Raw genomic sequence first — 12,912 nt, forward strand, 5'->3', positions numbered from 1 at the left:
GCTCCGGGGACTTATAAGGAGACATTGTCGGAATAATGGCCAAGGTGAGACTTGCTCGGTACAGAAGTGCCCCCGGGTAACCACTGTTCCTCGTTGAGCCCTCTCCAACTACCAATGTAGGGACACAGAGCCACTATAGCCGTGATGTCATAGAACTATATAACAGAGGTCCCTTCACCCAGAGGATTCTCTGAAAACCTGCCTCCTCCAACTCACAGTCCCACCCAAGCCACATCCTGTATCCTCAGTGAGTCAGATGCTCCTTGCTGAGACACACTGGACGCAGTTTCTGGTGTGGTCTTTTGAGGTAACTATAAGCACGATATCTGTGGATTGCTTACTGAATCTTGACTGGTAGCCCCGGAGGCGTAGAGGCTTGGGCTAAGTTTGGCCTGCAGCTAAACCCCTCTCATGACTATGCTACTGTACTCCTACTTCACAAATCCACACTAATAAGACCAGGAGACTTAGGGCTTTGCTTAACACATAGCAACGGACACAGAAAGACAGCCAAATGAGAAGACAAAGAAGCAGAAGCCATATGAGAGAACAGAACAGAGATCCAGATATAATGGAGTGAAGTAATCTAACAGACGCAGAGTTCAAAACAACGGTTATAAACTTGCTCAATTAAGTCTTGGGAAGTGTAGATAAATGCAATGAGAACTTCAACAAAGACATAAAAAACATAAAAATGGAAATGAAAATTATAAAAGGGAACCAGTCTGAAATGGAGACACATTATCTGAGATGAGAAGTGTATTAAATGGAATAAACAAAGGAATAAACGAAGTGATGAACAAAAGAATCGAATGCCTTATCTAAAGGATGGGAAAGCCAAGGATACATAATCAGAAATGGCGAGATGCCAAGACTATAAAAATAATTTAAGGACCATATGGGACACTACTAAGGATCCAAATATTCATCTGATTGGTGTAACTGAAAAAAATCAAGAGACTGAACAGCTGTTTGAAGAAACAATGATGGAAAACTTCCCTAACCTGGTGAAGGAAATGAACATAAAACCCCAGGAAGCCCAGAGAACCCCAAAACTCAGGGATCCAAAGAGGTCCATACCAAGACACATCATAATTAAAATGCCAAAGGTTAAATACAAAAAAAGAATATTAAAAGCAGCAAGAGAAAAACAGATAGTTACTTATAAGGGAACACCCGTAAGACTGGCAGATGATTTCTCAAAAGAAACTATGCAAGACAGAAGGGCTTGGCAAAAAATATTCGGCAGGATAAAGACTCAAGATCTACAATGAAGAATAATTGATGCAGCAAAGCTATCATTTAGAGTTGAAGAATAGATAAAGAGCTTCCCAGACAAAAATAAGCTAAAGGAATTTATCACCACCACGCTAGTATTACAGGAAATGTTGGAGGGACTTCTTTAAGAAGAAAAGCATGTATCAAAATCAGGAATAAAGAATGGTAACAACTACCTTCCTAACAATAAGTACCTTAAATGAAAAAGAATTAAGTGCTCCAACCAAAAGATAGAGTGGCTGAAAGGATAAGAAAACAAGACCCCTACATATGAAAAGGAAGGAGATGGAAAAAGACATTGCTTTGATGAACCTAGAAGATATTTAAGTCAGATAGAGAAAGATAAACACTATATGATTTCAATTATTTGTGTGATCTAAGGAATAAAAAAGATAAACTAATCAAAAACAGACTCACAAATATAGTGAACAATTTGGTCTCGGAAAGAGGGGAGGAGGGTTTGAGGGGCTGGGAGAATGGGGTGAAGGGATAAAGAAGTACAAATTAGTAGCTGATGGATGGTCACGGGGATGGGGAGCGCAGCATAGGGAATGCAGTTAGCATTACTACATTGGCTAGGTGGAGGGTCAGCAGAGGGAAGGAGCAACTGGAGGGATCGTTTTACAAACTATATAGATGTCTAACCAATGTACTGTATATTTGAAACTAATTAAAATTTTTTTTAAAAAAATGAAAAAGAGTAGGATAATTCCAGTTTTTTCACTTTGTATATAGTAGCTTTGAAAATTTCAGTTTAATATGCTGTATCTTTATGGAGAACAAAAATTTACAATGAACATTTTTCTGTTTTTTTACCTACAGCTCAACTAAGTCTCAGTGAAAATATACTCTATCTCATCCAATGTTTTCAATGAAAGAATAAGGAACATTATTTGAGGTCAAAGGTAGGTGAAACATTGTACTTTGTTCTTTTAACTATATCTGAAATTGTAGTTCATTATACTTAGTACTTGGGATAAATATTGCTTCTGCTTCAAAATACATCTAGTTCTGGTCTAAGCTTCGACAATATTTTTTTCTTCCATTATCATAAATTTAAAAGGACTGTGAAGAGCTCAGAAAACTTAAAAGAGAAAGAGAATCTGAAAGAAAGAAATGGCTTATTTATATACACCAAGGGTTTATTTATATACAGCAATATTCTAGGTCAGGATGAGTATAAAATAATTCAACACATAATATGGTATGAAAATAATTTTACAATTTAAAACAATTCCATAATAAATTAAGATTATGTCTAATTGTTGAATTGGTAGAGCTTAGCAATACTCTAGGAATTAAGAGAATAGCGTCCTACAGATAATTTCCCCATAAGTGTCTAATGACATTTATAAGACTATTCTTTTCAATAGTGTTCAAAATAACAAAACAAAAAAACAAACAAAAAACAAAAAAAAAAGGAAAAGGAAAACCTCGAACTATGTATAAAAGGAACTGATTAAGTAAATTACAATCAAGACTACTGAATTTTATTAAAATAATAATTCTAGGAAGTGCCATTCGAATACTCTATGTGAATTTGTTCAGTGTCCAACCTTCATAATCATATGTGGTAGATCTGATCATGGTATATTCATTCCATGGAGTATCATTAGCCCTAATAAAAAATAAGAAAACATTCTGTGTATTAATCTGGAGCTATCATTAAGAACTATTCATTTTAAAAAGATACAGAATTTGGTATTATATTAAAAGGAGGAAGAAAAATAGAAATTTATTTTGTTTGTAAGTGCATAAAAGTATTTCTAGAAGAACACATAGTAGCTGGGGCACAGAAGTGGGAGGGAGACTTTTCACTAAATCCTCTTTTGTACATTTGAATTTTGTTCTAAGTGAATGTATTGATACTACTTATTCAAAAAATAAGTTAAAGAATTTTTGAAGAGAAAAATAAAAATTTAAGTAAAGCTTAACTAGCCCAGAAAAGTTTCCTGGAACGAGCAAGACCTGAGCGAGGACTGGAATAATGACCATGACTTAAATTATAAGCAGTCAAAAAGGAAATGAATTTCAGGAAGCAAAAGTAGTATGAGGGGGGAAAAAAATGTAAATATGAGGTAAAGTAAAGAAAGGTATGTCTACAGAATCAAATTATATGTGACAAGCAGTGGGACATGGCATACCAGTTTGGCTCCTGCTATTCCACTGTTAAGGAAATTAAGACTGAATCTCCTTGAGTCACTTGGTTTTGAAGGCAACATATGGTGATTTTTTAAATGATTAATTTTCTGATGTTAGTAACACAGGTACGTTCAGTTTCTAAAATTTCATCAAGCTAGCATGAGCATCTGTGATTTGTGCACTCCTCTATATGTACGTTATAGTTCAATAAAAAGAGAGACATTTTATCTGGAAGCTATGTATATAATATCTTGAAGAAAAAAATAAAACATAATGCAAATGAATAAATTCTTACAGCAATATAGCCTGAGAAATGAGGATCTATAATTGGCAATGTCAATGAAAATTAAAATGAATGAGTTTTGACCTGGTGAACGAATCTAGGGAACAAAAGAGAGATGATCCAATGGCAATTTCAAGGTTTTAAAGAGAAATGATGACCATACCAACAGATATGGAAGAATGAGACTATGGAGCTACTTTAAAGAAAATACATTCATTTCAGCAGGAAATAAAATATTAAGGTCAAAGATCTAAATTTGAGAGAGTCAGTTGTTTAGATGTTATAGATGAAACCAATAGACTGAATGTCGACAGAAAAACAAAGTCAAGGGCAAAACCCATGAGAGTTTGTCAATTTTGGAATGGGAGGAAGAAACGCCAAAGGATAGAGATTAAGTAAGCAAAAGAATAAGAAAAGTTTGGCAGAGTTATAGATGCCAGTATAAAAAGGAAGATATTAGTTATGTCAAATATCAGAGGGAGATGTGAAAACTGCAAAAAAGGCATTATTCAATTTTTGAGTAAAGTTGGTATAGTGAAATAGTACCTCAGAAGTTCCTACCAATAAACCAGTGAAAAGAACAAAAAAAAACTATTAAAAGAAAATTGTAAACATACCATTAGCAAATAAAGAAGTACAACTATATGCCACAAGTTTCACATCATGGTATCAAAGGAAAAAAAGAGAAAATTCTAGTGTTCTAAGCAGCATGGCAATGTAGACAAACTACCCCAACTTCCGAGAGAAGGAAAAGGAGTTAACAAAATCCTGAGACTTCAAGTTAGATACACCAATATGAACATAAGCAGGCAGAGAACGAATAGGCCAACCCAGGGAAAGTAAAGAAAATATCTGAGAAGCCTCTCTGTATGAACTGGTATGTAAAATTAAACCCAGGAGTACAGATGTTTAACCAGCGATCCCCAACCTTTCTGGCACCAGTGTCTGGTGCTCCTATGAGAATCTAATGCCTGATGATGATCTCAGGTGGAGGTGAGGTGGCAATGCTAGCGCTTGGGAGGGGCTGCAAGTACAGAAGAAGCTTTGCTGGTTTGCCCACTGCTCACATGCTTCTGTGCAGCCCGGTTCCTAACAGGCCACAAACTGGTAACTGTCCATGGTCCAGGGGTTGGGGACCCCTGGTTTAACCAGTCTCCTGTTTAGAAAAAAAAAGTGTAGCTTCCTGCCAGGATTAATTTACTTTTACATAAACACGCTCTTTAAGGCTGAATCAAATCTGATTGGTTTTCAGTGTGAAAATAAAATATAAAAACTGTTCTTGGAGTTACTTCTAAACAGAACTTGTCTCTAATCCTAATGTAGCAGAAATGAATACATAAATTAGATTCATCAAATGAATCTTCAGCCAATAACTGTTCGAGAATGATGTTAACATTGTATGTAAGAATGCTATGTTTTCTAGGATTTCACGTTTTCAGCAATTGAGAATTACTTTTTTTTTTCGCAAATAGAATTACCACTACAAAAAACAGAATGCTATAAATAGTTTGATATCATTTGTTTCCATAGACTATCGATATAGTAGAGTGATGCAAAAACAATAATAAAAGCAAAATTTGAGGGTAAGGTTAGGGCTGTAATCTGCGAGTTACCTCAGGATAAGTGCTGCAGCCCCAAGTACAAGTATTCTCAGGGCAAATGGGAAATGGGTTAATGGAATTTCATCAGAGAGTAAATCTCAGGGCCCCCAACAAGGCCAGAGTCAGCCCCAGCCAGTATCCTCCCACCCCTTTACCTCCTTGCTGACATGACAAAAAAAAAAAAGTAAAACCCAGCTTCTGGTCCAGACAAGATGCCATAGACCATTTTCCCCAGCTCCACTCTACAAAACACAACTATAAACACTGGAAATAGTGCAAGAGACAACCAAGGAAGAACTCTGAAAGATGAAAAGAAGGCAAACTCTTTTGGCCCTAAGACTAGAAGAAGCACAGAAGCAGTATCTTGTGTTCCCCTCCCCCAGGAGGTCATCCAGACTCGACTTTTCCCAACCTCCAATTTAATAACAAAAGGCAGCCCCTGTTGGCTTCTCCCAGTATCTAACAGGAGTCCTGGCAACATTAGGCAAGCCACCATCAAGCAAGGGAGATTGATTGTCAGTCTCACCAAAAATAGCCAGGAGAAGCACTCTCCTTCCCTGCTAGTCTTGAACATTCCCTTTTCTCTCAAAAGAAATCGAACCAGGCAAGAAGAATCAAAAAGAGAGATGCTGTAATAGCAAGCACCCAGGTCAGGAAGCCTTTGTCCTCAGAGGTCCAAGTAACTCCTTCCCCACTGAGAGAAACCATACCAGGTATTCGGAAATGGGAAGAGTGACCCAGCTTTAGCAAAAGATCCAGTCCAGGAAGCTCCTTATTCTCTATGGGTCCAAGTCTCTCCTCTCCTGCCCAGAGACATCAGGGCAGCTAGGGGACATGGTAAGAAAATCCTATGTCATTCATTCCCTACCAAGAGATCTAAAAGTCCAGCCTAAGAAAAATATATCCTAGTTCCTCAAGCAGCACCAGGAGGAAACAGTGGAAGCCCTAGTGGTACCAGATAAGCAAAGTGAACCAAAATAACAGTATAAAGACTCTGAAAATTAAACTGCCATTGGAATCATAGCCCACAAAAATAGGCCAAGACCTGCATGCTAAACCAAGAAAGAACACCTCTGAAAATAAAAGACTGAAATAGGCCCCCGTGTCTCCTAACATAATAAATAAAACATCTAAGATTCAACTGAAAATCACCTGTCATACCAAGAACCAGGAAAACTCACAACTTGAATTAGAAAAGACATTAACTAATGTTGATACTAAAATCATTAGATGTTGTAATTATCTGAAAAGTATTTTAAGTCAGCCATCATAAAAAATCCTTCATTAATCAATTACTAATTCTCTTAAAACAAATGTAAAAACGGAAAATCTAAGCAAAGAATAGAAGCTATAAAAATAAAAGGTTGGAAATTACAGAACTAAAAAATGCATAACAGGAATTAAAAACTCACTAGATTGACTCAATAGTAGAGTGGAGATGAGGGAGGATACCATCAGCGAACATACAGACAGAACAAAAGAATTCAACCAATCCAAACAGAGAGAAAACAGACTTGGGGGTGGGGGGAGAACATAGCCTAGAGAACCTATGAACGATAATAACAAAAGATCCAACATTTCTATCATCTGAGTTCCAAAGAAGAGAAATGGAGTGAGGCTGAAAGAGTGAGTATTCAAAGAAATGTGTTCTTCTTGGTGAATAAAATACTATATAGCTACAGAAATCAAGACAGTGCTGTACTGGTAGAGGATAAACAATAGATAATGTACCAGGATAGAGAACTCAGAAGTAGACAGAAATATGCTCAACTGCGTTTTGACAAAACGTCCAAAAACAATTCAATGAAGGAAAAATATCCTTTTAAACAAATGGTACTGGAATAATTGAATAGCTAATTCCCATCCCCCCCCTCCGCCAAAAAAAAACCTGATCTAACTAACACCTCCCACAAAAATTAACTCAAAGGGCTAATGAATTTAAATGTAAACATAAAACTGCAAAACTTCTAGAAAGAAAACAGGAGGAAATCTTCAGGATCTAAAGCCCGGAAGAGTTCTTAGACTCGATACGAGAAAAAAAAAAAAAATCCATAAAAGGAAAAACTGATAAATTGGGCTTCATCAAAAGTAAAAACTTTTGCCCTGTAAAAGCCATGTGAAGAGGATAAAAACAAAAGCTACAGACTGGAAGAAATTATTTTCAAACCACATATCTGACAAAGGACTAGCATCTAGAATCTAAAAGGGCTCTCAAAATTCAACAGTTTAAAATAACAATAATCCAACTAGAAAATGACCAAAAGCATGAAGAGACATGAACAAACAAAAATATAAAAATGGCAAATAATCAAAGATGTTCAAAATCATTAGCCATAAGAGAAATGCAATTAAAACTATCATGAGATATCACTATACACCTGACAGAATGGTTAACATAAAATATAATGACAACCAAATGCTTTTGAGGATGTGAAAACTGGATCACTATTTGTTGCTGATCAAAAGGAAAATGGTACAGCTGCTGTGGTTTCTATAAAATTAAACATTCAACTACCATACAACCCGGCAATTACACTCTTGGATATTCATGCCAGAGAAATGAAAACATGTTCACACAAAAACCTCCACACAAATGTTCACAGTAGCTTTATTTGTAATAGCCGAAAACTGGAATCAGCACTGAGATCCTTCAACAGGTGAATACAAAACATAGAATATTATCCACACTTAAAAAGGAACAAACTTTTTAATATAAGCAACATCTTGGATGAATCACTAAGAGGCTGAATGAGAAAATGCAACTCCCAAAAGTTATGTACTATATAATTCCGCCTATATAACATTCTAGAAATAACAAAAATTTGGGAAAACGACAGATAGAGGTTTGTCAGGATTTAGAGCCTGCAGAGAAGAGGAAATACGTGAGTTTAAAAAGGGAAAACACAAGGGTTTCTAGTTGTATTTGAAGGCGCTATTCATAATCCAGACATATAAAAAAAGAATTTAACATACAACAAATGAATACAATTTAAAGTGGGGAAATATGCATAAGACTAGCAGATTACTCCATGTTAATATCCTGGTTGTCATATTATACCATAGTCTTGCAAAATGTTACTGTTGGGGGGACTGGACAAGTGTGCAAGGGATTATTACTTCAAACGACTGAATGTCACTCTACAATTACCTGAATAGAAATTTCAATTTTTTAAAAAGTAATGCCCAGACCTCAAACTATAGCTCAGAGGAAGAAGAATAATGTGGGGAGGGTGTCGCAAATTCAGCTACATACTTCTAGACTAGGACAAAGCTGCCTATGATAACCATGAAGAAGATGGAAAATTACAAGGAAATTATAGTCACGATGTAGCCAAAAATTAGAGAGACAAGGGGCGGAGGCAGGAGTGTATATCAGAATGATTTGTAACATAAGTTCCAATAAGGCAGGGAATTACTCTGTTCTGTTCCCACAACCTTATTTCTAGTGCTTAAAACAGTCCCTTGCATATAGTAGACAATGAAAAAAAAAATCCATTAAATGAATTAACTGTTTGAGGCCACACAACATTGTGCATGCATTCTCTCAAGGTCCCCACTTTGCACTCTTCCTTCTTTAGGATACTTAGTAATACTAGGTGTTGATTTTATTATTACTTACAATACTAGGTATTAATTTTACAACCTTAACCTACAAGTTAAAATTCAAACTCCTTTGCCTGGTAATCAAAACTGACCCAAAACAACTTTCCACCCTCAGCAACACTACTACAACTTATGGTTCCTAACTGTCTTATGATCAAACGTCTATGCCTTTGCAAATGTTGTTCCTTCAGTCTAAATGTTTTTCCTCCCTTGTCTGTCTGGAAAATTATCAACAACTAAACTTTAAAGTTGTATTCTCTGTAAACCTACTCTGACCATCACCACAACCACAACCAACCACCCAGGCTAACTTAGGTGTTCCCTTTTCTCAGATCTCAGGGATCATATATGTACCGGTAATTAACACATTTCTCACAATATATTTTAACTATTCAGACATATTTCTCCCATTAAACTATGAGCTATGTGGAAATCAGAGCATCACAGATTTTTGATCTTTCTATCACTTAAATTACTACCAAGAATACAGCAGAAATTCAATTTATCATAAATAACTGCTAGAGGAAACTCATTTTATAATAGATTTGCAAACGAGATTTTAAAATAAAAATGTCCATAATTTAGTGGATAGTAAGTATAAATCAGGCAAAAACAAAATATTATACAAAAGGACATGCATGTTATTAGCAAGGACGTCTACTTCTAAATAATACATTTTAAAAAGTAAAGCTGGTAAAATCCTAATAAACTATTCACTATTCATATTTATATAAATCTACATTATTTACCAAATTCTGTTTGGTATTTAGTATCAGATGAGTTATGTAGAGTTTCAATTATATAAATAGTTATTAAAAACCTTAAAAGAACCCGTAAAAATTGCTATAGTTTCAAAAATTAGGTCATTTTGTATAAAATAGATCTATAAATACACACTTCTTTAAAAAAATAGAAGTTATTAAGTTAAGAAGTTATTAAACAGCAAAACATAAAACAGATAACTGGTTTCCTTAGGATAGGACTTCCACGGTATTTCTTATAAATATAAAGGTATATGTAAGTATTTGTTCTAAAATTTCTCTTGTTTTTCAGCTTTTGGCTCCACAACTAGCAGCTTTCATATTCTCTACGTACACAGATGGAAATATTATTTTTATATAGCATAAAGTTTAATATGTACTGAATATTCTTTTTTCAAGTAAGGCTGATTTATTTTAACAGAGATTATATCTTATAACACAGATAATACTTAATTATTTCCTGTATTTTAACACTGACAAAAAGACTGAAATATACCACTAAAGGCATGCTAATTTAGAAAAATCAGAGAATAGAAACAAATATCTTCCCCAACCAGATACTCTAAACTAGCAGAAAATTCAATAGAATTTGAATTTATAATCCTTAACTAATAAAACCTATTAAAATCACTTTGTGGTTCAAGTTACTTATCAGACTATGTTTGCTCATTGATAAAGACTATCATTAACCAGTTTAAGTACAAAAATAATTATTTAATGGTATTTCTTACCCTTTATAAGCTTTAATACTGACAGAAGTCCAAAACGGTGACTACTTGAACAAAATATTAAGCTGCCTGTAGCAAGACAGAAACAAAGTCACAAAAAGTCACAGAGTATGCAAGTAATAACCACAGCTACAAACCAAAAAAACTGACCTCATATGAATATAAAGTGAAGTGTTGTTTCCAAAGCAGTTAAACAGGCAGGAATGAACAGTCACCAAAGTTTAACTATGAAGACAACATCATTCATTACCAGTTAATATATGCTGACCTTGGCCATCTTACAGATACAGTATTTAAAACTCCTGCCATGTTTTCTTAATTTGAAAATGTTGCTTCTAGCTTAATTTTTAAAAAAATTAAATTCAACTGAAACAGCACTGGATTGGCCAGCCTAATAGAACAGCATTAATAAATGATAATGTTGCACTGAGAGAGAACATTGAATAAAAACTGTGCAAGTCTATAAATAAATGGGCAACACGCTTGCTTTTAAATTAACTTTTTTTATTTTAAAAGTGTATTTGAAAGTACCAACATTTAAAATTATTTAGGGAGAACAGAATTAACAGAAATTTTTCTCTTTGTTTTAAAGTATTAATATAAATCACTAGGTATTTATTGAGTAACCATACTATTACAGATACAAAGATAAATAAAATCTGGATTACTCCTTTTGATTTACAATATATTGAGAATAGACAGGTCACGATGATACAATGTATTCAAGAGTCATTCAGCAACATGTATTGAGCATCTATTTGCCAGGCATACTTCTCAGTGCCAGGAATATCAAAGCCTATAAGATTATAGTCTCTATCCTCAATAAGCTCACAACCTAGTAGGGGTGACAAAAATGAACATAAATGCCATATAACTCAACAGGTTCACAAATACACATTGGTTACAAGTTCAGTGAGGAAACAGAGGAAGTTTGTACATTCTAAAGGCCATGTGGGGTGGGGTAGGTGTAACAGAAATAAAAGCATGAGGTACAAAGTGTTACAAAGCCACAGAGAAAGAAAAGAGCACAGCTGAGTAGAGGACTCAAAAGGCCTTTATTAAGAAAAGAACATCATTTTGCAATAGTATCAAATGATCACATTGTACACCTTAAATTTATACAATGTTATACACCAATTCTATCTCATTAAAACTGGGAAAAAGATTTTAATTTTAGAAAAAGAACATCACAAGCTTTGAGGAATACTAAAGGAGTGCATGTACACGTGTCTCTCTGCAAATGTGTATGTAGGAAGTGGCTTTGAAATCAGTCCTGGGCTGAATCCTAACCATTTAATAGCTATGTAACTGTATTTTAATTAACCTCCTGGAAGTTCAGTTTTCTTATCTTTAAAATAGGGATAGTAATACCTACTTTGCAGAGTTGTTGGGAAGCTTAGATGAGATAAACTACTTAATGTGTCTGGCTTTGGAGATACTTATTAAAAAGTAGTCATTACTAATAAAGCATGAGAGAGAAAGAACTTACACAAGAGAGACCATGGAATAACAGCAAGTGACAAGGAAGGGTTTATTTTCTAAGTAAAAGTATTAAATATGAGCAAGGGTAGAAAAATGGGAAACATGTTAGTGAAAGACTGCTAATTTGAAGGAAAACAGGATCAAAAAAGGTTTAACAACTTAAGCATGGCTACAATGCATATCACCTTCTGTGCCCTAATGCCTAGAAATATAACTGTTATCTAGATAACTCTTAGCCTTTCACTCTTTCCATATGATCAATTATTATAAAAGAGTTCAGTTTTCAAATTATGGCCAATTTTTTCTCTTTCAAAAACAGTAACAACGTGGGGAGAAGTCAAAATAATTTCAAAATATATATTCAAAATTGATATATGTACTTTAAAAGAGATTCATTAAGGGCCTACACCAGCAGAATGGCAACCATCAAGGCCCCATCAGTAAGAAGCCTAAGCCAGTTGCTACACTGCAATGAGACAGCCTCTTAGGGAACCCAGATCAGACTAAGACAAACCTTGCGCCATTGTTTAGAACATGGAGGAAAGTAAGCTCCATTCTTGATTTTTCTGTGTAATTCACTCTTTTCCCAAAAGGCAAAGCCTAAACCCCACTCCCATCCCAACCTTCCTCTATAATCATGCCCTAAAAAATATTTTCTTTCCAAATTGTTCTAGAATTTCATTCAGTTTGTAAATAAATTTTGCTAAATCTTTACCTTCCAACTCCTTACCCTAGCTGAAACCTGGTTTCCCAAAAACACAGTGCTCCCAGGTAGAGGTTACGCCTTTCCTACATCCCATCACCCATAACCATGAGGCCGGGGAGCAGGGGAATAACACATAACAATATCTGATACCTTAGCACCATTTCCAAATCACCACTCTTCCAAACCTATTCAAAAATCTCTTCTCTTTTGAAATTTATGCTATTCAGCTTCACCAAATCCCATATCACCTAAAAGTTACAAATCATGCTCTCAGTCTCCCCTTGGCCTAAAACCTATACACTAACCCAATTCTTATCTTCATCCATAG

General features: G+C 35.0%; 1 protein-coding gene across 8 annotated transcripts in view; it reads right to left on the bottom strand.

Annotated features, from left to right (window-relative positions):
- The window catches only part of FER (FER tyrosine kinase), a 367,914-nt gene that overhangs the window by 336,930 nt on the left and 18,072 nt on the right, over positions 1-12,912 (bottom strand). The window contains exon 3 of one of the 8 annotated variants that reach the window (XM_016137230.2): positions 10,400-10,465. The exons of 6 other annotated variants lie outside the window; for them this stretch is intronic. The gene's annotated coding sequence lies outside the window, so the exon portion shown is untranslated. Of the gene's footprint in view, positions 1-6,014; positions 6,518-10,399; positions 10,466-12,912 lie in introns of those variants that run through there. One more of the 8 variants, XM_016137232.2, reaches the window with a different exon arrangement.

Source organism: Rousettus aegyptiacus, unplaced genomic scaffold (assembly GCF_014176215.1).
Source record: "Rousettus aegyptiacus isolate mRouAeg1 unplaced genomic scaffold, mRouAeg1.p scaffold_m13_p_8, whole genome shotgun sequence".
NCBI lineage: Eukaryota > Metazoa > Chordata > Mammalia > Chiroptera > Pteropodidae > Rousettus > Rousettus aegyptiacus.